Genomic DNA, 24,721 nt, shown 5'->3' with positions numbered 1-24,721 from the left:
AGTTTATCTGCACCATATATATATATATATATATATATATATATATATATATATATATATATATATATATATATATATATATATAATTTTTATTGAGTTATCCATAACGTTTTTAGTTTAGAGAGATATCTTCAAAAAGGCAAATATTCTGTGTTTTTCAGAAACGCAGATACAATAAAATCATAATTACAACGCACATGTTGAGTTTACACATTATTTAGGGCCAGCACATTTGCATGAAATTGATAAGATATTATGCAAACAACTTTTCAAACATTTTGCTCAGCATTATAGAACATTTTGAACATTTAAGCAACTTATTCATACATTTATAACAGACTGAAAGGTATATAAAAAAACCCACCCATTTTCACATATGGCGTCACCATGAATGTTTCGGTTCTCCAGTGTCTAACCAGCTTGTTAGCGGTATATAATATCCGTTATTGATGAGCAACTTCATAAATTCCCAACTAAATGACAGAAGCACTACAGCTTGCCGTTACCTAATTGTAGTATCCAATCAAGATGTAAACTTTGGTTTCACATTACGACAGTAAAGTGTAATTATTAACATTTCACTAGAAATTTTTATCAAAAGTGTTAAAAATATTTGCCTAAGTCCGTTTATAAATTCATATTGAGTTTAGTTATTCCGTCTTTACTGTACATGTCAATGACACAGTAGATGGGTAAAAGCGTTGGGAGACCTTTTCACTGTTCTCGATCCCTAAACGCCTTCTAAATTTCGCATAGCTTTTCCCCAGTCAGAACACGCACCAACTTGCACATACACACACACGAGATATTTTCACGAAGCCCGACAATGTTATCTCTTACTGCAGTTATATTTCCGAGTCACTTGAAATTATCAAAATAGACATCGAGACATAGAATTACCATAAAAAGATGCCAGTTTTGTTAAACTTGTGGAACTAAGTATGCGATCATTAACATATATAAAACGTATGGGGCTATGTATGCGATACAGTTAGATAGGTTTAGGCAATCACTGATAATTCTAAAAAAAATTACATCGACTAATAGAGGAGTCTGTATCATATTGTTTTTCACCATCGATGCTAATTTTATTGATGTTTTTTTTTCTTCTTTTGGATGTTGAAAGTTCTCTGTAGGCACGTTATACTCTTGATCGAGACATTCCAAGTTCAATCATACTCACAGAATCTTATATTTGTTCCTTTATTGAGGAAACGTAGAGGTCAGGATGGTTGCACACAAAGATGAAAGCAAAAATTTGACGATGTACTTTCTGTACAGTTGGTATCAATTATTAGCAAGAGCCACACATAATTCTTTGAGGTGTAGTCTAGCCAGAAGAAAAAAAAACTCTGAGCCTTCTGGTTTGCCACACTATGGGCTTATTCATTACTGTACATTCAAACCACCACAATTGACACTGGCCAAAACCGTCTACTGAATCTTTGAAATTAGTTTGTAATAGCTTAAGACAACAAACAATAAATCTCAAATGATATTGATTGAAAACCTCATCGCGAACGGATACCGTTTCTTTTTGGGGGAGAATATTTGAGTATAGAGCGGGTATCTATATATCTATCTATCTACACACACACACACACACACACACACACAGAGTTTTACAATGTCATCTAAAGTGGGGAAATTTATTTTAAATCCAGCCCAAGAAAGTTTAGAGTCATTGAAAATGATGAATTGACTCTGCTGCTTGCCAAACAATATGTTATTTCTTATCCTAAGTTTTTTTTTTAACATCGCAAGAAATAAAAAAGTATTTTTGTTCAATATTTGGTAGAAAAGAAGTTTTTGGATAAAAGTGCTTTGGGTTTTACTAGTAAGTCTCTACCTGGCTCTGTCGTGAAATTAAAACAATTTAAATATAAGCACAATATGCAAATTGAACTAAGAAAGCTTCAGGTTCGGAAAGAGAAAGCTGAGAGACAAATGCAGTTGCAGAAAGAGAAAGAGGCAAACAAACGCAATTGGAGAGAGAGAGAGAGAGAGAGAGAGGGAGGGAGAGAAAGAGAGAGATGCAGCTACAGAAAGAAGAAAGAGAATTGAAATTGTAAGGTCACATAACTATTAAATCACTATTTCGACAGATTTCTCAAGGACGCAGAAAAAATGTGATTTATAAAAAAAAATCGCATTCTGCACATCTTGATCGCGTTCGATGACGAACTGAAGAAACTCGGTACAACATATAGCTAGAAGCATGAAAGACACTGTTTGATGTTGCCACATAATAGTTCCAGTCGCTGACGTTGCAAAAAGTCGGATATAGCGGAACATTAGCGTCTACAGTGAAGACATAAATGTTATTGAAACAACCAGTCACAATAAAAGAAATCTCTTCAGAATCAATACACCGATGGCATGTAAGCTGAACCATCTTGAGACCAAAAAACAAATCACAAAATGCAGAAAAAAGACAAGTGGCCTTATTTGATAATTTCTAGTGTGAGCTTGAAGATGAAGAACCATAGACCATTGCTGTCATATATGAGCGTAAACTGACATATTAGGGATAATATGGCCTAAAGACAACTTGAAGATATTTTATCCAAGCAGATACCTCACCTATTCGGATTACCCTGATAATCACGATCCACGAAAGGCACAGCAATTATCTTCACCGTACAATCGCGTCCTATCGTTTGGATTCTACTAGGTTTCTCAGATACCAAAGCAGGTAAGAAAACAAATAAGAGAAAAATATACAAGCAAGATAATGAAGTTTCGTTAGGGACTAAAGTTTCCGCGTATATATATAAGAAGTTCGATAGCATTGGGACGTAATCGTTACAAAGGCGTATTCCTTGGGAAACATTAACTGTGCGACAGAACTTGCCAATATCTATATTGTATAACATATGTGCTTGACCATGTCTTAAATGTGGTAAAACGAAAATATGGAGTTATCAGCTTGTCGACCGTGTCGATCTGCTCAGGTGTATTGTAGGGCGCACCGGCAAAGACTTACCAACACAAATATGGAACCTATCTTGGTGAATAAATCCAAAGGCGCCGTTGAGAATTATGCAAAATCATGAAAATAATAACAAGGACTAAAGCGATTATGGTTTCTGAACATAGTAAGTGAAAATACTTCATAAATGTGATGGCAGAATAAGCAGTTAGAGACTGATTTATCCATTAGATATAGTTATGTCGATGGTAAATCAACTCAAACAAGGTATAAGGTTGCCAATCGATATCAGAAAGGTTACTATACGTGCACTATTAGGATTTGCATATAGCCGCGTCCATCCGTGAGGTACTTCGTGATACTGCAGGTTAGTTACATAGTAAGATTTGCTCACAAGCCATACCGACCGAAATAACACTTGTGTTCTCTGATCAACAAGAATGTCCAGAACTGCAGTTGCACAAGCGCATTTGTGATTTCAACGATTATCGGGTGTAATATCCCACGAGCTTTCAAAGCAAGCTGTGGTGTTTCTCCCAAGCATGTGTCCGGGAATCATATCAACGCCTCGGGGTCTAAAATGAAAATTGCTATTCAGCATTCCCCAGATAACAAAGATGGGTTTCAACGTTGACATTTTCGCAGTGATGCTTGTGTGATCTTGAACCACAAAGATATTGAGGATATCAATGACAGGTTCTACAAAGGTTTTGTATTGATTATCAGTAAGTTTTACGATTCTACTCCAGTCTTCTCACGAATCCGATTACATGAGAAAACAACGACAACCGATATTTCGATAGGGCGAGCTTGTCCTCGCTGTATCCTGCGAGCTATTGTAGGGTCTGAAAAAATACCGACAACGTGTAGATGAACCAGAGTTTTGCAAGATACAATCGCCTGTCAGGTTACTGACATTGATAAATTTGAATGTCTCAACCCTAATATTGCTGTTAATGTCTTCATATTAGAACAGTAGCCTTCCGTGGACTATCTACACATGCATGCTAGCAGACAGGTTGATGTTTTGCTGTTGCATGGTCCAGAGGTGTGTGCGACCCTTCGGGTCCACCATTACGTACGGATTAAAGATTTCCCCTAAATGGTGTACATGTCAAATATAAGGAAATGAAATTTCCACACATGTATGTATTCCTTACATAATATCTGCTTCACAACCATAGTTCTAACTGCGGCTCCAATTCATTCCCTTTACCAACCTCAATCGGTCGCTGAAACATCGTATGGGGTGTTTATCATTGCACCAAGCGATGGATTGTCACTGATGGAATAACTACTTACGTTGGCTGTCCTGGAATGTCAATCCGGTCCGAGATCATAAATATCTCAATGGGCTATACCATCAGTAGCATGACGTTGTTTGCATTATAACTCCCAAGTTGCATCCAGATGCAGATTCAAATAGTCATTGACTAAATCTAAAACGGGTTTCTCCGGCGGAAAATCCGCTTTGTGGATCGAGATAGTTTCCTGTCGGATCGCGTCAAAGATTACTAATCGATACCACACGTGGTTTCATAACTCAACGATGCTATGATTGACAAAAGCCTTTTCAGCTATTCGCACGATCATTAACAGTTTCAGCGCGTAATGGAGCCCGAATAATTGTTCCGCTAGTGTACAGTTGAATAATGCTGACATGTCTACGACGAACTAACACATGATATTTTTACGAAGAACGTAACAGCGGATCTGAGCAATTCTTTGCCCGGGTCCGCTTGAAAAATCCACGACCAAATTAATTTCAATACTTTTAAACGCGTTTGCGAAAAATGTTGATTTTTTAGACGTGAACGGATTAGCTTCGTTAGGGATCGAAACATCAACTCATCAAAAGGAAATGTTTCTTGGGGTGGGTAGGTAATGCCTGTTTAACAAAAAATACTAAGCTACCAACGACTGCCTTTTTCTTCCAATAAATACGGGATCTGTAGTATGCTAAGGATGCAACATCAACACGGTTTATAGGATCTATCGGTTTTAGATTCAGTCGTATATCTAACCATGTTGCATGTCAGCAATCATATATTTATTCTACGATACATCGGATAGTTTTGTAAATGCAATGACGATATCAACATCCGAAGTGTTTGTTTATAAATATAAACTTCTTTGCTCCATATCGGACGCGGCTTGACCATAACGTGTTACAGGCCGAGATGGACTTGTACTTGTTTTCATGCGGCATCATACTCAGTATGAAGGTCTGATGATTCATATGCAATAATTTACATTTGATATGGCATCACACAATAGAAAACCCTACTTTTCCGCCATTAACTTTGTTTCTCAGCAGGCGAATCCTAGGCAGTCCAAGAAAGGTAAAGTGTTTCCAAGCTAGATTTCCTCGATGATCATTGCCTCGGCTGGGTCGTGGAAAATCCATCTTCTCGTGAATATGTTTATTGAATGGATCACGTGTGGACGGTTGAACGTAACTGTATTTATAGGTTACTGCATTTGTATGGGAAAATATGAACACGTTTTAGGATGGAATACTGCACGACCTTGGGAGTGCAATATATCAATCCGACAAAACGAGTTCATATTTTCCCATACAAATGCAGTAACCTTTTTATTATATGCTCATTTTTTTATTCTACCTAAGATTTAATTATGTAAACACAATACACTACAAGAAACAACGTAAATGAATGTATGCCACATTCCAAACTGAATGCACAAGCGCATATTCATCATTACACAAATCAACAGTATTACTGCGCACATAACTCCGCCCAGATAAATTTGAACTTAGTCGCGCGCTCGACATAACTTTCGAAAGAAAATGGCGTGTCTAGTTAAAATTGAATTTGGAGTAATATTGTGAATGAATGTGCATTGCAACAACTTTTCTATTTGATCTGGAATGAATAGATTTTGGTATTTTTCTCGATTCTAGGAAATTTCGTGATTATTGACTGGATTTGTATGTGAGGATTCCACATGCAATACTTGGGATTTAATAAGCTAGGGCGAAGCGTGTTGACATCTGCAAATGTGTTTCTGTTTCTGCCATTGAATGTTTGAAATAATGTTGGAAAAATATGAAGTCTTTCAATTGCAATTATCAAAAAAAAGTTATGGAATTTAATGCTTATTTCATTTTGAGTGCAGTAAGGAGGATGCAGTTGCACATATCATCGAAATTACAGCACAATTTCGAAATGTGTAAGCCAGATTGAAAACCTATGACATGGCTCATGTAATTCGAATGTGCAGAATTAAGAAAATACATTTTGAAGAAATTCAGGATGTAAAACTGTCAGTATATTTTATTTTGCCATTCTTATCACCAGCTAAAGAAGAGAGTATATGACTTGTCAGTTGTATATTATTTGTAAGGACATTATCTTGCGTCTGTTATATAATGTAGCTAGCCTAAATCCGTAACATTTTATCAACGCGGAATGTGCCAAAGCAGCTGGTATGTGGCAGTCCACGAAACATCTGTTTTAGTTCATTCAGAAACAAATTTAAACAACCACAACGTAAAGAGCCTCTTGCACGAGTGTACATGATTTGTGTACAAAAGCAAAAAAGCTGGTGTTTGTTTACAATAGAATGTAGTTCCTTTATGCACGTGAATGCTATATGTGTATTGTCGCGGAAGTTCAGTATCGGGTAATATTGAACGATTCTGACAATGTAAAGTTAACCGGAAAAAAAGAGCATATAATAATATTCGTTTGCGACCAACTGTGTAATAGTGTGCTAAAGGATTTCACGGAATCACTTGTGTCGCTGTACACCCCTCGGCGTAGATCATACTAATCATTCCGTGCACTATCACGTAATGCTTAACCGGCAAGGTATTCACGCGATAATATTTTCCCCGAGGGCAGTACAAAACAAAAAATGATCTATGTGACAGAACGATGTGCACACGTGCCGAAGTCACACGGAACAAATTTTGATGATATTTCGTGGGGTTGGCGCCCATGGACTTTAAAACATTTAATGTACCAGGCGTGCCCGCCGTGTTTTGTGTGATGAGTTTCAGAATATACTCTCGAAGGTCACCTATAACCCGTATAGTTTCCCTACTAAAGATCTGAGTCGACAGTCCAGGAATTGAGCGATTTGGACACGAGCGCCTCACGCGAACGTGTAGAGCAATTTAACAACCATGATAAATATATACACTGTCAAAACTAGCAGCAGAGAGGGCGATCAGACCACTATAGGGACTAGTCACCCTTTGTTTTTAGACAACAAAAAAATAGTGACCCTTCGTAGAGGTCAATACCACGTCTACGATTATTGTTTGTCCCAAACAGAATTGTAGACGAGCCCACTCTGCTGCTATGTTATTCAGAATAATCCTGGAAATCTTCATCAGAATAATCCTGGAAATCATTATGTTCATTTGTTCTATGTTTCAAGTAATATTCAAGTTCTGATGGTGGTTTTTCTATTTTTGGATTTATGTTCTTTCTTTTTCTGTAATATATCATTAAACTTCTGTATCGATCTCCACCACAATTTTTGCAAATCTGATATAATCCTCTAACGCCGTTGTTACAACCAACACAACTTCGTGGACCAGCATGAGGGTTTTTCTTTATAAGATAATTATGTTTTTTGATGTCAAAGTTTCCAGGTTCTCCATGGGCTAAATACCCAGGAGAAAAACATCTACCAGGATATAATTATTGCGGTCCTGGTACCAGACTTGATATCAGACTTGATAATCAAAATCAACCAAAACCAGGCGAGGAACCAGTAAACGCTATTGATCGAGCTTGTCACGCTCATGATGTAGCTTATAAAACTGAAAATCTACAAGACAGGCATATTGCAGATGTGAAATTAATTCATGCATTAAATTCTATGAAAAATAAAAATATCAAAGCAAAATTAGCTAATTGGTTAGTAAGATCCGCGATGAAAAGTAAATTAGCGCTTGGGTCTCGTAATATATAATGGAATCAATTTATTATAGTCCAAGAGGATATTGGAAAGGTAAAGCAGCAATTAGTAAACTTGCTGATGCAGCAGCGGTTAAACATTCTACTGCTAAAACCTGGTTATCCAAACAAGCAATATGGCAAATTTACCTACCACCACCGAAACGAATTCAGTACGCGTATTTTGATGTTAATGTTCCTAATGAAGTTCATCAAGCTGATATTCTGTTTTTACCATATGATACTGTACGTAGAAAAACATACAAATACGCGTTAACTGTAGTTGATGTTGCAAGTAGATATAAAGATGCAGAACCGCTATCAACGAAAACATCATCTGAAGTAGCCGATGCGTTTGAACGAATTTATCAACGAGGACCATTACGATGGCCACAATTATTACAGGTTGATCCTGGTAAGGAATTTCTTGGTCCAGTATCATCGTTGATGAAACAACATAATAGCAAAATACGACGAGGGCATATTGCAATTCATCGTGATCAGGCAATTGTTGAGCGATTTAATCGAACACTTGCTGAGCGGTTATTTGGATATCAATACGCTAAGGAATTTATTCAAGATAAAAGATCTCGCGAACGGGTTGCAAGATTACCAAGCGTGATAGCTGCATTAAATAATGAGATTACACGAACAACCAACATGAAACCCATTAATGCAATTACAAAAAAAATATACCAACACAACGAAAAGATATTGAAAAACAAAAAATATTGGGTGATGTTACAGTTAGATATTTATATGAACCGGGTGAACTTGAAGGTGGTAAAAAAGAGCGACTGATCCTATTTGGAGTGTTACCACACATAAGATATCCACCGTGACAAGATCCTCAGGTAGACCTGCAATCTACAGATTAGATTCGGCTGCTCCTCAACGTGGATTTGTACGTGAACAACTACAAATAATCCCCGAGGATACACAACTACCACCACGATCACTTAACTAGCGCCGCGACGTCGATTACACTCAAGACAGGTCAACATCACATTTTCTCGTGTATGACCGCGACTATTATCTTTTCTGTCTACGGTAAATTGTCTTGAATCATTACTCGAATACCTCCACAGCATTATACAATTGCAACTTGCGCAATGATTATTCTGCTGCTGTTTTAACTCAATAATAAATTCAACATCAAGATCAAAGTCGCGTTTATTTTTTTTATCAGATTGTTTGTATCCGATTAATTTTTTTCTTATTATATCATTATCGATGACGTTGAATTTATTAACGATTTCAGGAATTATAATTCTCCGTAATTGAGATATTTTTCTAACCCTCGATACCGCTAAATAAACTAAATTTGACCACTCGATGCGATCGTCTACAATCCAAACTCGTGTATCAGAAATAGTTAATCCCTGAGACGAGTGGATCGTCATAGCGTATCCCAACACCCATGGAGATTTGTCAGCGCGTAATACATCTTCGACCACACTGATATCAACAGCGACAATATCATTTAATACGAGATTTTGCTTCTCAGTCTGTCCTGAAATATCAACATTAATATTATGTTTTCGTGTATCTGATGGTCTATAACATAACGGAACAGGCAGTTCTGAATATTTTTCCTTATGCAGCTGAAATAACTGCTGTTGTAAAGCGTCTCTGATTATTTTTCTGCTTGCTACTATCAAATCGTTGGGTCTCCATAAATTCAAAAAATCGTTCATTGAGGTCTCTGAGATTACTCCGCGTATTATTTCACACTGAATTTTGTTTGATTGTAATCTGATTAATTTTTTAAATTCCTTTAAATTTGCATCAAGGGCTCTATGATCATCATCTATTTCTTCGTAATAATCAACGAAATTTTTTAACCAATCATGTGGAGATGGTCCAACAAAAGGCGGCGGCTGACCATGATCGCCACACATTATTATAGCGGTATTTTTCGTCAGCAACCAATCAAGAAACATTTTTAATGTATCTAATGACACCGTACATATCTCGTCCCAAATAATTATTTTAAGTATATACTTTTCTCCCATTCGTTCAGGAGTCCATGTATCTCCGCGCCACCGAAAGAAACTATGATACGTGCACGATTGTACTTGCCGTTGTTTCATATCCCGTGCAAGTCTATGTGTGGGTGTCAGCACGATCATATCTGAATTTCTAAAAACATTAATTGCTCGAGTCGTTTTGCCGCATCCACCAGGTCCATTGAGATATACTGTCTTATATCTAGTTATTGGTTCACTCAACGATGGCGCTTTCGACATTTCTGATATTTTATTACCTTACGATAAAAATCTCTCATTGGAACATCTGCTGATTCTGTATAATTGTGTAATATTTCCTTTTTTATTCTCCATGAACTCCATCGTTCATCATTACTTGTGAATTCCATAACAGATTCTAAATATTTACTCGAAATATAAAACGAATCTGTTGCGATTCTGACTGCAGTCTCAGGAAATCTATTAATCATCGATAATAAATTTATAGAAACATAAGCCAACACAGAAGATCTTAGATGAGTATACTGTGGGGAGACATCATTTATGTAACTGACGATCGTACCCAATTTTGTTCCGTCGGATAAATAAACACTTTCTCGATTTACAAGTATATTTCTCGCTGTTGTGTCAGCAATTATAAAATCATACTCGGCATCATCTAGAATTAATCGTGCGTGATGTCTTTTATAATCATATGTACCACCTTGAGTAAATTTACCTATAATTTTTCTACTGAAATCTTTTGCGGTTTTGAGTTTGATCTCGAGAATTTTAGGAGCTTCTTTCATAATATCATCTTCGGAAACATCAGGACATTTTTCCTTAAATTCCTTAATGACTTCATCTAGACTGATAGAATCTGGCATGGGCAACCAAACTTCGGTCTGCGCGTGATATGATATAATTGCCTCACTGACAACCAACGATGTCAATATCGCACAATCTAGCATATATCGTAATAAAACTATAGGTGCCAACGTTTTTCACAAAAATGTCTGCCAAACCAAACATAACAAATCTTGTGAAGATTTTCGTTAAGCTCGAATGATTCAACACAAGCCAATCCAGTCAGATCAAAATCAGGTAATGGTCCATTAATTGTCACTCGCGTCATCTCGTTTGTAGGGTGACCAAATCTTTTAAAGTACACAGAACAATCTCCGTATCCTAGAAAACTTCCCGGATAACATGCAACCATATCAACCGAAATAACATCATTGTAATTATACTTGGTATTCCACAATCCGCCGTGTCCGTATTCGACGCAACTTGCGCGTACGTCCTCGAGTAAATCAAATCGTGTTGGTTTCCATGAATTTTTTTCTCTGGCAAAATGAGCCGCAACAGATGGAACGGTAAAACAATTAGTTAGTAATTTGTCAGTATTTTCCGTGAAAAACTTCTCCGCGAGATTTTTCATCTCGTCATGGAGAGATTCTGTTCGATATATTTCACCGTTTGGTCTAACAAACTGATCAAATCCACCTTCCTCATTACTTCTAAATAACCATACGATACAGGATCGTTTTTACTTATTTCGTTGATAAAATCAAACATACTTCCCGAATCTGAGGGGTAAAATCTAACAGTTCGATCACGCGGAAATATTGTTACAGCGCTGGTCCATGCGTGCGCGTTATGATCAATAATATTTATTGGAGCTCCTTTCGATTTATATTTCGATTCGTACAGGACTTCTCCCGTTATCGTTGATACTTTGATTGGGAATTTTAATATTTTTCCTAACTCAGCAACATCTTTTATTGTAGCACCGGTATCCTTAACTGAATCAGCCCACGAGTTTATTTTTTCACGTGTTAAATCAGTTAATCCATTTCCACGCATCGCGTTTGTAAAGTGTTCTATTACTCGTTCGGCTACACAATTTAACCTTGAAAATTTCATGGGTGTCAGTTTATCAACGTTGGTTTTTTTTATTTATCTCATAGATTCCATAAATAACTGCTGTTACAGGATACGCTCGCTTATAATACGGTTTGTCAATACCCGTCAACAGACCCGGTCTGGAATTTTTACTTAATATGGCAATTTTATTATTACCAAGGACAGGATCATATTTGTCACGGATAATCCAACTACCTGTTTCTGTTAGTACAATAAATTTTACTCTGAAGAAATATTTTTGATTGCCCTCTATTCAGTGATGTAGTTAATGATAGTTGCCGCTCGCTTGTCATTCACTGTAGCGTCCTTGACAGTGTTGCGAATAATCTTGAACGTTGACCATACATGAGATGCACCATCTGTATAAAATTCTTTCTTGGCGTCGTGAATTTTTGAGATCAAACTTTTATTTTTCGGATCAACCAGATCTCGTACTGGTAAGTCAAGAGATAATCTGTCGAGATTAAATTTATATTTAGAAGGCCTAGTTTGGGATAATCTTTCAAATTTGTTCATATAATTAAAACAAATATTTAAATAAAGAATATTATATATACAATATCTCAATGCAGATGGCTCGTGATCGGTTCAGTAAATCGATGCAATAAATCCTGTAGAGGTGAATTTTGTTGGATGCACTTACAAAATATACGGCGAGGAAGTCTAGGACCAATACCATGTCTGCGATGTGGTGTTGGGGTGCGAGGAAAAACAGAATTATGTGGAAAGGGCGGTGGAAAACGGTTCAGAGAACTTAAAAGATATTATGACCAAAAAAAATAACAATAATGAAAACGCTATAAAATCCGTGGAGGATTATATATCAAGATTTCAGACAAACAATGATTTAAACAAATAATATTATTGTATAATGGAGCAAAATATATTTGTCCCACAGCCTGTCATAAGAAACTACGAGGCAAATCATGATGGTGTGATCAGACACTGTAGGTTGAAGAGACCAGTTGGTGTTGTTACTAATACTGGTTATCTAATGTTTACTGCTGGAAAGAAACATTATCTCTGTCATCGATTTGTGTATGAGTGTCACAAGGGGTTAATCAAAGACGGTCTTGTAATCGATCATGCTGACGGGATCCTCAAAATAATAGTTTATCTAACCTTCATGTTGTTACACAGAGCGAGAACTCTGCACGTGGTAATACTGGAAGATGTAAAACAATCGGAAAGAGGGCGGTAAATTCCACAAACACAGAAACTGGCGAAGTAATTATATTTCGTTCGAGATGTTCTGCTGCGAAATACTTTGATATTCACTCATATTCAGTCCAAAAAGTAGCAAAAAATATATATAAAACCGCTTTCTCAAAAAATATAAACAGAGAATAAACCTTTCAGTGTTGTTAACTATCATCACCACCTCGAATTATATTTATTTTTTTTTGATAAGAAATTATCATTATTATACTACTTATTTTTTGACTCATAAAAGGGAGGTAATCTTATGATCCCCGGTATATGGTCATAATCATCTACGGTTTCTAACTTACAAAAATATGTAGTTCGTGTATTTTTCTGCTCTGTTCGTGAAACATTTAGAACAGCGCACCACACATAGACAGCACATAAAATACATGTATATTTCATCTAAACTACAGAAAACCGAGCGCAGTATGACATGTATATTCCAGCTTACTGAGTGCAGAATCCAGCGTCTAGTCTGTATCGATCACATCGGGTTAATTTTAGATCTGCAGTACAGTACATGGATCCTGCATGTATTTACTCGATTACAGAAATACGTATATAATAATGTTTGGAATTAAAAATTAGTTGCATTTTTCTTGTTCAGTGTAGAAATATAATGCGAGATTGTGTACGTATGTGTGATTATTTATTTTTAACAACTAAATACTCCCTTTCACCATGTTCACGGATACAGATTTACGAATGGAAAATATCGTAATATATATTTCTTCATTGAACAGTCATAGAGAGGACGGAAAAATCTAGCAGTTAGATGATCTGGACCGGATGTTCTATCATAGATGGCGTGGTATAATAAATAGGAAATTCCTTAATCCAGCTTTATAAATCTAACTTGTTTGGTGAGAATATATTGTATAAACGTATTTCTTGAATTCAGAATTGTATTTTGAGCAAAATTATTTGAAATTAGTTCCTTTTCAATGATTATTAGCTATATATTAACTTCCGAAACATATGTTTGTAACAAGTTTCGATAGCTCAATCGGTATCGTATTGGACTGTGACGCTCGCGGTCCAGGATCGAATCCCCATGGCTGACAACTGGTCGGTGGTGCGCATAATTGCGATTTTTATAATAATTGGGGGCAACCGCAAAAACAACCCCGCTCAGCAAAACCTCAACCACATATCAACTGGTGGTTGATACATATTTTCGTATCACCCACGGGTTTGATTATTGTGGGTGGGGTCTGCTGAGCGTATATGTTTGTAATGTCCTTTATTTATTATATATATTCATTTCATTGTACTGTCCTTCATTCATCGTATATATCCATTTCATTGTATATATCCATAATCTGAGCTCGCTAAGACACTCGATAGGGGCTCATCATTCATTGTATATATCCATAATCTGAGCTCTCTAAGACACTCGACAGGGGCTCGTCATTCATTGTATATATCCATTTCATTGTATATGTTGTGCCGTCCTTGAAACATCCCGACGAACTCTCTAAAAACTCGATAGGGGTTCTATAGGGATAATTTTTTTATTTTAAATATTTATATATTATATAATGAACCATAAAAATGTCAAAGACATTATTTCTGCTATTAAAAAACTAGAAGAAAATGGAATTAATATATCTGATGAACTAAATTCTGAAAAAATAATATCTAATTTTGAAACATTAGAAGAACTTAAAAATGAAAATAAGTATGTTCTATCATCTCAGTATAAGTTCATAAAGCGAATTCAGGCAGCTATGTTTCAGTCACTAGCTATGGTGAACGATGATCAAGTAAATGAATTTATTCCTCTTTCTGTTGCAGTAGCAAAGGTCAGATCGGGATTATCCAACGAGTATGAAACGAAAAAAAACAATCAGTACACACATAAGATACTTAAGAAAAGTTATGTCGGCGGGTAACGACCAAAGCAACCCTGAGTAGTAATATTTTGTTTCTGATTAATTTCCCTCATTGTATATCACATCAGAATTAATTTACATAAAAAAATAAAATATTTCTGAATAATAATAAAATATTTCAGAATAATAACAAAATATTTTTTGGAAATCTGATTGATTTGTATACTTTTAAGTAGCAACCACCCCATCAGAATTAATAAACTGATTGATTTGTATACTTTTAAGTAGCAATCACCCCATCAGAATTAATAAATTAATTGATTTGTATACTTTTAAGTAGCAATCACCCCATCAGAATTAATAAATTAATTAATTTACATAAATAATAAAATATTTCATAATAATAAAATATTTTTTGTAGTATTTTTTGGAAAACTGATTAATTTACATAATTTTCAGTACCAACCACCGCATCAGAATTAATAAACTGAATGATTTGTATACTTTTGAGTAGCAATCACCCCATCAGATTGATTCATAAAAAATAAAATATTTCAGAATAATAATAAAATATTTTTTTTGTAGTATTTTTTGGAAAACTGATTAATTTGTATACTTTTGAGTAGCAGCCACCCCATCAGAATTAGCAAACTGATTGATTTGTATAATTTTCAGTACCAACCACCCCATCAGATTTAGCAAACTGATTGATTTGTATAATTTTCAGTACCAGTTACCCCATCAAAATTAACAAATTGATTAATTTGTGTAATTTTTAGTACCAACCACCCCATCAGATTGATTCATTTCACAATAATAATAAATTATTTCAGATTGCACAAAATTGATTAATTTGTTTAATTTATCCCATCAGTGATTATATTTATTTATTTATTCTGAAATATTATTTTTTTAAGTTGATCGAGTTTAATACAGGAGTGTGTATAATTTAGAATCTGATCTCTGTTACAAATGATCTCGATAATATGTTCTCGACGGAGTTCATCTAGCTGTTCTTGTGTTAATAAGAAATCCTCGCTTCCGTATTCATCAATAACTAAATTAACGTTAAATTGCTCTATGTTTTGTGAAAACGCTGTTCTGATGGCGTTTTCAAGTACTTCTTTGTCATGTACAAAAACCATCACGTGCTGTTACATTATATAATATTTACCTGATTAATTAAGATTTCACATACAGATTTATCACAAGCTCTTCCCCACGTATGTCAACTAAGCGATTAAGGTGATCTGTGAGCTTAAAATTTATTCGTGTTGACATATTATTGTGACACCGCAGATACACAGGATTAGTTGGTTCTTGCACGATTAAACTTCCAGGGGATACTTGTGGTGTAAATGTATATAAAATATATCCTTGTTGAGCCTGATTTGATTTTCCGAGATCTATTTGATAGCTACCATCGACTACGTCACAAACCAGATTGACCACGATCGTGCTGGTTATATTAACGATTCCGGGAGATACGTCCCTGCCGCCGCCATATGGATCATTATTATATCTGAGAACAGTTGCTAGTGGTGCTAGTTTTCTCCATACATCGAGTATTTTAGGAAAATATTCATCAATAACAACATTGACAGATTTTCTTAATCTATCTGGATTATAATCAGGGAACTTAAACGTTACAATGTCAGCTTCGGATATTTTGTACTTGGTAGCGAAAAATCTTCTATGATCGCTCGATGATTCAAAAACCAAACTTATGATTCTGTTATGAAACTATTCAATAGTATCGGCTATATTATTTAAAATTTCTACTTGTTTAATAATTTCTTCACGCGTAGATGTCAAATCGGACAAATATTCATTAAAAAGAGTACGTAAATTAACCAGTTGTTCTTCGTGATCTGAATTTATGATACTAATGACATTATTGATATTTATATCGTAAAATTAATTATACAGGTTATTACCGCCATCAGCGTTGTGTAAGAGCCAATAGTACTCACCAATATTATTGACACGAAATTGATCCCGTTTATCCCATACTCGTTTTTCTATGTTCTACCAAAAACTTGTATAATTCATTTTAATATTATGATGAAAACTTTTTGTTGACGTAAAATCAGCCCGAGTTGGTTCTGGTGGTTCTTCATACACTGGGGGAACATCCGGCCAACCTAGTACGGATCCTATGGTGGATTGATAAATATCAACGACGTAATCAGGAGAATGTATTTCAACCGCAGAAGATAGCGTCGGTTCATGAACGTTAATTGATATTTTTGCTTCTTTTCCGGTTATTGATTTTATTCTACGTTGAAATTCCTCATTGATATCTTCAATCTCATAACTACCAGTAGGTATTCCAACATCTATCCAGTCAGGAGTACCATCTGGTTTGTTCTTGTTAGCAAATACAAGCAAATTATTTGCTGGTGTACCATTAAATGATTTTGATCTGATATTTGGCCAGCTGTAATATACTCGTAATTGCGCTAGTGCTATTTCCTTCACTGGAATTGCAGTAGGAAAGTTAATACTAAATTCAGGATTAGTTGAACTTACCGAGATCATCGTTATCTTTGGCGGAGTTGTATTAGTCACGATCTGCTGGAGTAATTCTGTCATTATTAATACTTGTATCTTTAATACCGATACCTTTCTCATATATTTTAGTCATCATTGAAAACTCAAAATCAGATATAATTCCATCAATGAGACTCGCTGATAACAACGAGGATAACTTCGAGTATGCTACCGTCGCTGTATGTAATCTTATCATGTAATCGGACAATTTTTCATTCGTGCAGGTGCATATTTTTTTTGCGATGATATTGAGCACACCTGCAATCGTTGTTGCTGCAGAAATACAAATAGTTAAGGCTACTGGTGCCATCATTGTCACCGCTGATAATATAACACCTGTTTCAGCAACAACAGCGGATACTGAATAAACAATCACATCAACGATAACTAATCGTCGTCGATATTTTTTTACTTTTACTGTATATTAATCGACTCGATCTTTCAATGCTGGCTGACATTCACGCGCTTGATTGTACCTGTATTGTGCAGCATCCATATATTTTTATGCAGTAACCAATTGAGGTGTTTCAGCTACAAATTCCAAACACCACCAGTAAGATGTTGTGGTTAATTTCTTATCAGCTGCTTCCAGAATAAATATTTCTTCGGTTCCGCTATTTAATATAACAGATACAACCCCGGAAAACTTATCAGTTGAATGACGCCAAGGATACGTTGTAAATATTTCAAATTTTGCAGCACTGAACACAGACAGCCTGTACACGCCAGTGACTGTTGTGGTATATTTGATAGTTTTATTTTGCTGCGACCATGTTGCAAATCCCGATGATACTGTGTATACGATGTTTGTGATATGCCCAGGAGTTATTCCGGCTGGAATTTTAATCAAATTGGTTTTATTAACGATCTCAGGAATCCCCGCTACGATGTCTTGCTGTGTTCGTTTGATCGTGTCTAGGTTAGTTTTGATATCAACGAGTTTTATGTCAATGGCGTGCGGAGTACCGAAGAATTCTTCTGCGGTTTTGTGATGGTTCTGCGAAATCTTGCAAAAGCGCTTACATGAACGTCATACTCGGCCCGCAGCGTGGATAGTTTACTGTCTACGTTGTCGACGTATAGTTTGTTTGCGACGTCGTTGTCAGATTTTGGAGTGGTTACAGCTACTATTTTGCTCCCGTTCATGCTAAGTTCACCCATCATTGTGTCACCAGTATTTTTCACGCGATTTGCAACACTTTTTGTAATTTCATCTCTGATAGTTGTAAATGATACACTTGAATCCCTGATTTTGCCGCTGTCAGTAAACACAGGAGTATTATCCGTAACTGCACCGAGTACTCGTCGAACTATTTCATTCCATCTGATGTTGCTCGTTTTTAGTTTTCCGTATCGATCCTGAAAAATAAAAACCTCATCTGGGTCAACTCCAGCCAGGTTCATGATATCAGCGAGTTCATCTTTAGTCGCGTACTTTGACAGATCAACGTCGGATTTTATTTTCTTACTGGTAGAAGAAGATCTTCCGTAAATATCAACCATTATAATAAGATCTGTTGTTTAAAACGAAGCGGTTGCTTGTATATACATGCACGACTTTATGTGGCGGTTTGGATGATTTTGATATAGCGTTAAGTACATTAATTGTCTCACATCCACATATTGGCGGATCTGTCATTGTTAGTGTGGGTAACGTTGAATACCAAACTCTGGAACCAGAGGTTCTTGCGTGAAGTGGTGCAACATACTTGAAAAATTCAACGGGTGGAGCTAACCCGTATGAATTAAAATAAACAATTCCACGTGGATCAACCGCGTATGATACCCAATGAGTACCGGGTCCTGAATTTGAGTCTAGATTAATAATACCTGTTTCGAGTTTGTTTGGTTGTTTCGGTAATTGATCTCGCATAAAAACACCTCTAAAGGCTTTTATTTTTAATTTTTTAGCAACATCAAGTAAATCAAAATTTGATGCTGGAATATCTAACGTGGAAGCCTCAGACCTTTTCCCCAGCGAGATCCCAGTAATCTTAGGCCGCGTCCCTTTTTTGTATCCATTTCCTGTTGCTTTCTTTAGAGCCATTCCAGCAGCTGTTCCAACGGCACCTAACGCGGCTGCTTTTGCTACAGCTGGAGCAGCAGCAGCTATTAACGCTAGAATAGCCGCAAGAAGTGGAAATATACCACCTGTTTTTACCATGTCCTTGATGGCACTCGGAGAAAGATGGAATTGAACTCCAGTTTTTGATTCTAGGGCTTTATTGAAATGTTTAATCTGATTATTTGTCAACGATAATTTGTTTGGACCACCACCAATCTGATCTCGTTTTAGTGATATTTTAGTTCCACATTTGTTGGCGGTTTTTGATTGAAGTTTTTTGACCTGACCAGGAGTCAGAGTAACATTAACATGACTATACGACATTTTTATATAAAATATATTTTTCTAAATAACACGATCAAAGGTTTTCCACTGGTGCATCAACGACTCTCATTCGACCACTACCACCTTCAAGTAACATGGCTTTATCGCTGAGTATGATCGCGATTGCTCTGTAGGTGCCGCGAATAAGAGGTGGACCAGCTGTATCAGGAGGAGGGTTAGTAACACGAGCTCGAAAGTGTATATCAACGACAGACTGTTTGGACAAATCAAGATGTTCCAGTGAAAAATAATAAATCGGATATAGATTTGTAAAATCTAGTTGCGATATTTGCAAACCAGTATCTATATTTTGATCACGTCCCATAAATGACATCAAACGATGATATGCACGCGCTACGTGATTTTGACCAAAATTTAACAATATATCTTCTGCTGGTTCTTGATGTCCATTTATCCGCAAGGAAACTTCATTAACTCCAAGGTTGTCAAATATCATATGTGAAAGAGTTTGATTATTCGTCCGAGCATTATTTTGCAGCGCAATAAAAATATGTCGTGGTGCAGAAACACCTTGTTGTGCTGCTATATGCCATGTGAATAAACCATTAACAGAACTTTGAATAGCATCTGTGGTTACTGTTAACCATGATAGCAATGATTTACCGCCTTGATCCATAAAAGATATTAATTTTTGTTCTTCAGTAATAGATGGAGTCATTACTGGCATCCACAGTGAAAGTTTCGTTATATTTACTTTACCAGCATCAGCAGCACCAGCACCTCGCCAGACTGCATCATTATCATCACCTTTTCTTACGAGCACAACTGTGTGTTTAGCTCCAAAGATGACCTTTCTAACATTTCTGCAAAATCCAAAGATGTGAGATAATGGAATTGCACATGAAAAATTTCTATTATTTCCTGACAATGCTGCTCAACGTGTTGCAAACCCTAAGTTGTAAGTTGCATTAACACTTCTATAACATCAAAAGCAGCACTTGGTCTGGCTGCGTATTCAGGACCATCAACAACTGGTTGTGGATCAATTGCAGTATCTCGTTCTACCCGTATTTTATTATACTGAACATGATCAGCGTTGTTGATAATATCTTTAGCAAACATCATTGTTGGACCGGCCGATCTTGTGTAATCATCAGAATATCTCACTAGACCAATTATTGTTGTAGCAACATCGACATCCTTCTGAACTGATTCAATATTTTTCCGTCAATCATGTATGTGGCGCTATCAAACAACGCCATAATCCCGTTGTTGACAAAACCAACACGCAAATTGGCACCATATGTAGTATTATCCCCCTTTACAAGTTCACCTTCTACTTCAATAAACGCCTCAGCGGGCAAGAAATATCTACTTGTATCATGAACCTGTAATTCGATTCTCCCCCGCTGATTTGGTTGTCTTGCGTCATAGGAATACAATTGATAATCACGTACCGATTCATACTTAAGGACAGGTGCTTCCATATCAAATGCTGTGTCTGATTCGCGCTTGAACATTTTTATTATAATTACCATTTTTCCAAATGATGATCTAAATCATCGTCGACGAAGACCGCTTCCTGCTATTAAATTTGATGTTATATTTTTTTCTGCTTCTTCAGATAATTCCGCTAATTTTTTATTTGCAGCCTGATTTATTATTTTACTGACGTCTGCTGGCATAATTTCAGTACTTGCCAGTTTCACTGGTGGCTGTGATCTTCGTCGTAATAATCGTGCTAGTCTTTCTTTGATCGCCGAGAAAGCCCTACCAGCAACATTGACAATTGCTCCAGGAGCCTTATCACGAACAATATCAATAGATTTCATCGATAATTGTTTTGCAACGGGTGCTACTTTTGGAGCCATCCTTGTGAATAATCCCTGAATAACATCACCAAGTCCATCTCCATAAATTGCTCTATAGATTGGTAATCGTGAATTTACCGCTCTGATTTGTACAGGTTTACGATGATTATTACGTATGATCATCTTATTTTATTTGTTATTTATCTAACAACTAGTCATCAACAAGTTCATCGATAAGCTCTCGGTAAACGCCGATATCCATGATACCACCTTGAAATAATCGCCGACAAATATCAGCTGCTTCATTAATTATTTCTGGTGAATTATTTCCAGCTCGTTTTCCTCCTATGAGAACTTCTAACCGTGACACATCATTAATGATATTATCATGACAAACAAAATTGTTTTCTCCCGATGTAGTCAGAAAACCACTTCCTACAGCGCTCGGAGGATCATCACCAGGATCTCTTTCTTTACCCAGTGAACGTAATTTCTCCCGTTGTTTAGTTTCTATATTTTTGAATATTTCTTCTTCTTGTTTCCATTTTTCTTCTGCTTTTCGCTTCATTTCTTTTGCCATCTGCTTCCTTTTCTCTCTAGATGGTTTTTGCGGTGAAGAAGATTGTTGTTGTTCTATTTGTTGCAGAGGTGGAGGAAGTTGATACTGGCAGAATTCTTCTTGTTCTAGTTGTTTCAGTCTCTCTCTATGAAGTATATCTACTTCTTCATCAAGAGTGTTGTATTCTTGACCTTTAGATTGTCTTTTTTTGTAATATATGCGATATATCCAGTCTAGGACGTAATAGGTGCCCACAAACGTGTCAGAGATATGTTACAGTCGCGATAGACTAGACGGGGAAGCCTCACAGTGATCTTCAAACACGCTTTGAATCGCTTCTCTATCCCACGCGCGAATCTGGGGATCGTTTCACTAATACTGGCGTAACTTACGCACGAAGTATTAAGTTACGCACGCCGTAACTTACGCAAAGTGAGCGTTTCTCGAAATCCGATACATCGTCGCAACTTGTGCACCAGCCTCAACGTTTAATCCTGTCTCTTTAGGGATAGGAGACAAGAAAGGTATCCTTAGTACTGTAAACTTCCAACACGTATTTCAGATTTTCTGACGACAAAACCATCTTATCACAACCACTATAACGGAGGTAGATTCACGGGTCTAATAGATGGCCTTATGGGAAAATTTAGTGCCTAAAAGACGAAATTACGACAAACTATCAGAAACTTTATTCTAGCCACACCACCACAATTACAGAGAAAACTACAGACAAAATATACACAAATAGAAAGATATTCATAACAACTAACAATGGATATAGAATTATAATAGGTTACTAACAACAGTGAAAGTAAACGCAGTTAGCAATGTATTAATAATAGCAAAATAAAAGACAATTTATTCTATATATGTGCAACCTTTTTTATATCAACATCCAAGCATTGTAATTAGGATTAATTATACCAATATCAAATATAAGCATAATATTTGTGCATTGATTTATTTAGATTAATATAATTTTGAATTAATATCTTGTTTTTATTTTGTTTTTAAAAAATTATTTCACTTCACTATTACTGTACCGATCAATATCAAATTATTTAGTGCCATGTGTAGATACCAAGACAGATTGTACATACCATATCAGCTTAATGGAGATTGAAGTGGTGAAATTGCTCTTACAAAGAAGACAATTGTAACTTCTTGAAAAATGTACCAACTGAAAAAAGGAAAGTATGATGACGTAAAATAATACTTCTCTGTGTCCCCCCTCCAATTTTTTTTTTGTGTAAGATATAATTAATCAAATGGAATTCAGTGCTTACTTTCTGTAAATCAGTTGTATTATAATTTGTATTTGTGCGTAGAATTAATATATTGTATTTGTCTATGATCAATATTAATCTATTATCACTATTATACTAAACATTGCCTTGCAAATAGTTCATAAATAATAAACTGTGTTTCAAAATCGTCTCAAAAGCATAAGTCTGATAATCTTTCCACTTTCATTGACAAGGCTATCGAATATCGCTTCATCATCACTGTCTTCATTGAAGAAGATATACTCTATCACTATACTTATATTTGATATTGGTATAATTAATCACTATCATATTCTATAAGGAAACATTTCATCAATGGCATTCTTGTGCAATTTGAGAACAGCTGTGATAATCTTCACACCGATGGGGGGGGGGGGCTGGATGGGTAGGTGCCCTCCTGTTTTATTGATACACCTATAAATACAAAAAACAAAGTTATAAATTCGTATGAATAAAGAAAAAACAACATTTCACTTGACATTGTTCAATTAAAATGAGTTACAGTTATACTTGAAAATCTTGCTGTTATTTCTGCAAGCATTCATTAGTATATGTATGTATGTATGTATGTATGTATGTATGTATGTATGTATGTATGTATGTATGTATGTGTGTGTGTGTGATAAAAAAAGATAGTGTTTAGTTGTATCTATGTATATATTACAGCTGTGGTGGTATATAAATAAATGCCTTTAGATTTAGTCTCGCATAGTATACTATTATGTATATTGAATTTATATTGTTTGTTGGCTTTTCTAAATGATTATATGTTATATACATCTTAATTTTTACATGACCTTGCCCACGTCAAGTTCATGGTGTACCTGACCAGTAACATTTATTTTGTAAACAAGATAATACATAACTAATATTTCTCTAAGAGTATAGGTTAAATATTCAGATCATTGTATTTGGAGGCAAACATGCTTGTTTGAATCCACATCTAGGATATGGTTTTTAACTTTGACATTCCTAAACTTATTGAAAACTTTAAATGTTTTAGAGAGGAGACTGACCTGCATCCTGGCTCTATTATTGTGTGATGGGATTTTATATAATGTTGTTTACTTGAAAAAAATGACTCATTCTTGCCTTAACATCTGAAGCAGAGTCAGACTTATTGTTATATTCAGTTTTTAAATTTGTTGGAATTATTATTTACTGAGTTTTATTATTAGACTAAGACATTAATTTAGAATTATAGGGGCTACAGGCACATCAACACATTCGATATTGGAACTCATATGGAACAACACTGGAATTCGATTGGAACTTCATATGTTTGGACTTGTGATAGAACGTTTAGAACTATTTGCGATTTAATTCACAATACTGGAAGTTCATTTAAAATTTTCACTTTGCATT

Source organism: Sinohyriopsis cumingii, chromosome 2, assembly GCF_028554795.1.
Source record: "Sinohyriopsis cumingii isolate HCF-2022 chromosome 2, ASM2855479v2, whole genome shotgun sequence".
Taxonomy (NCBI): domain Eukaryota; kingdom Metazoa; phylum Mollusca; class Bivalvia; order Unionida; family Unionidae; genus Sinohyriopsis; species Sinohyriopsis cumingii.
Note: the sequence above shows the minus strand (reverse complement) of the source record.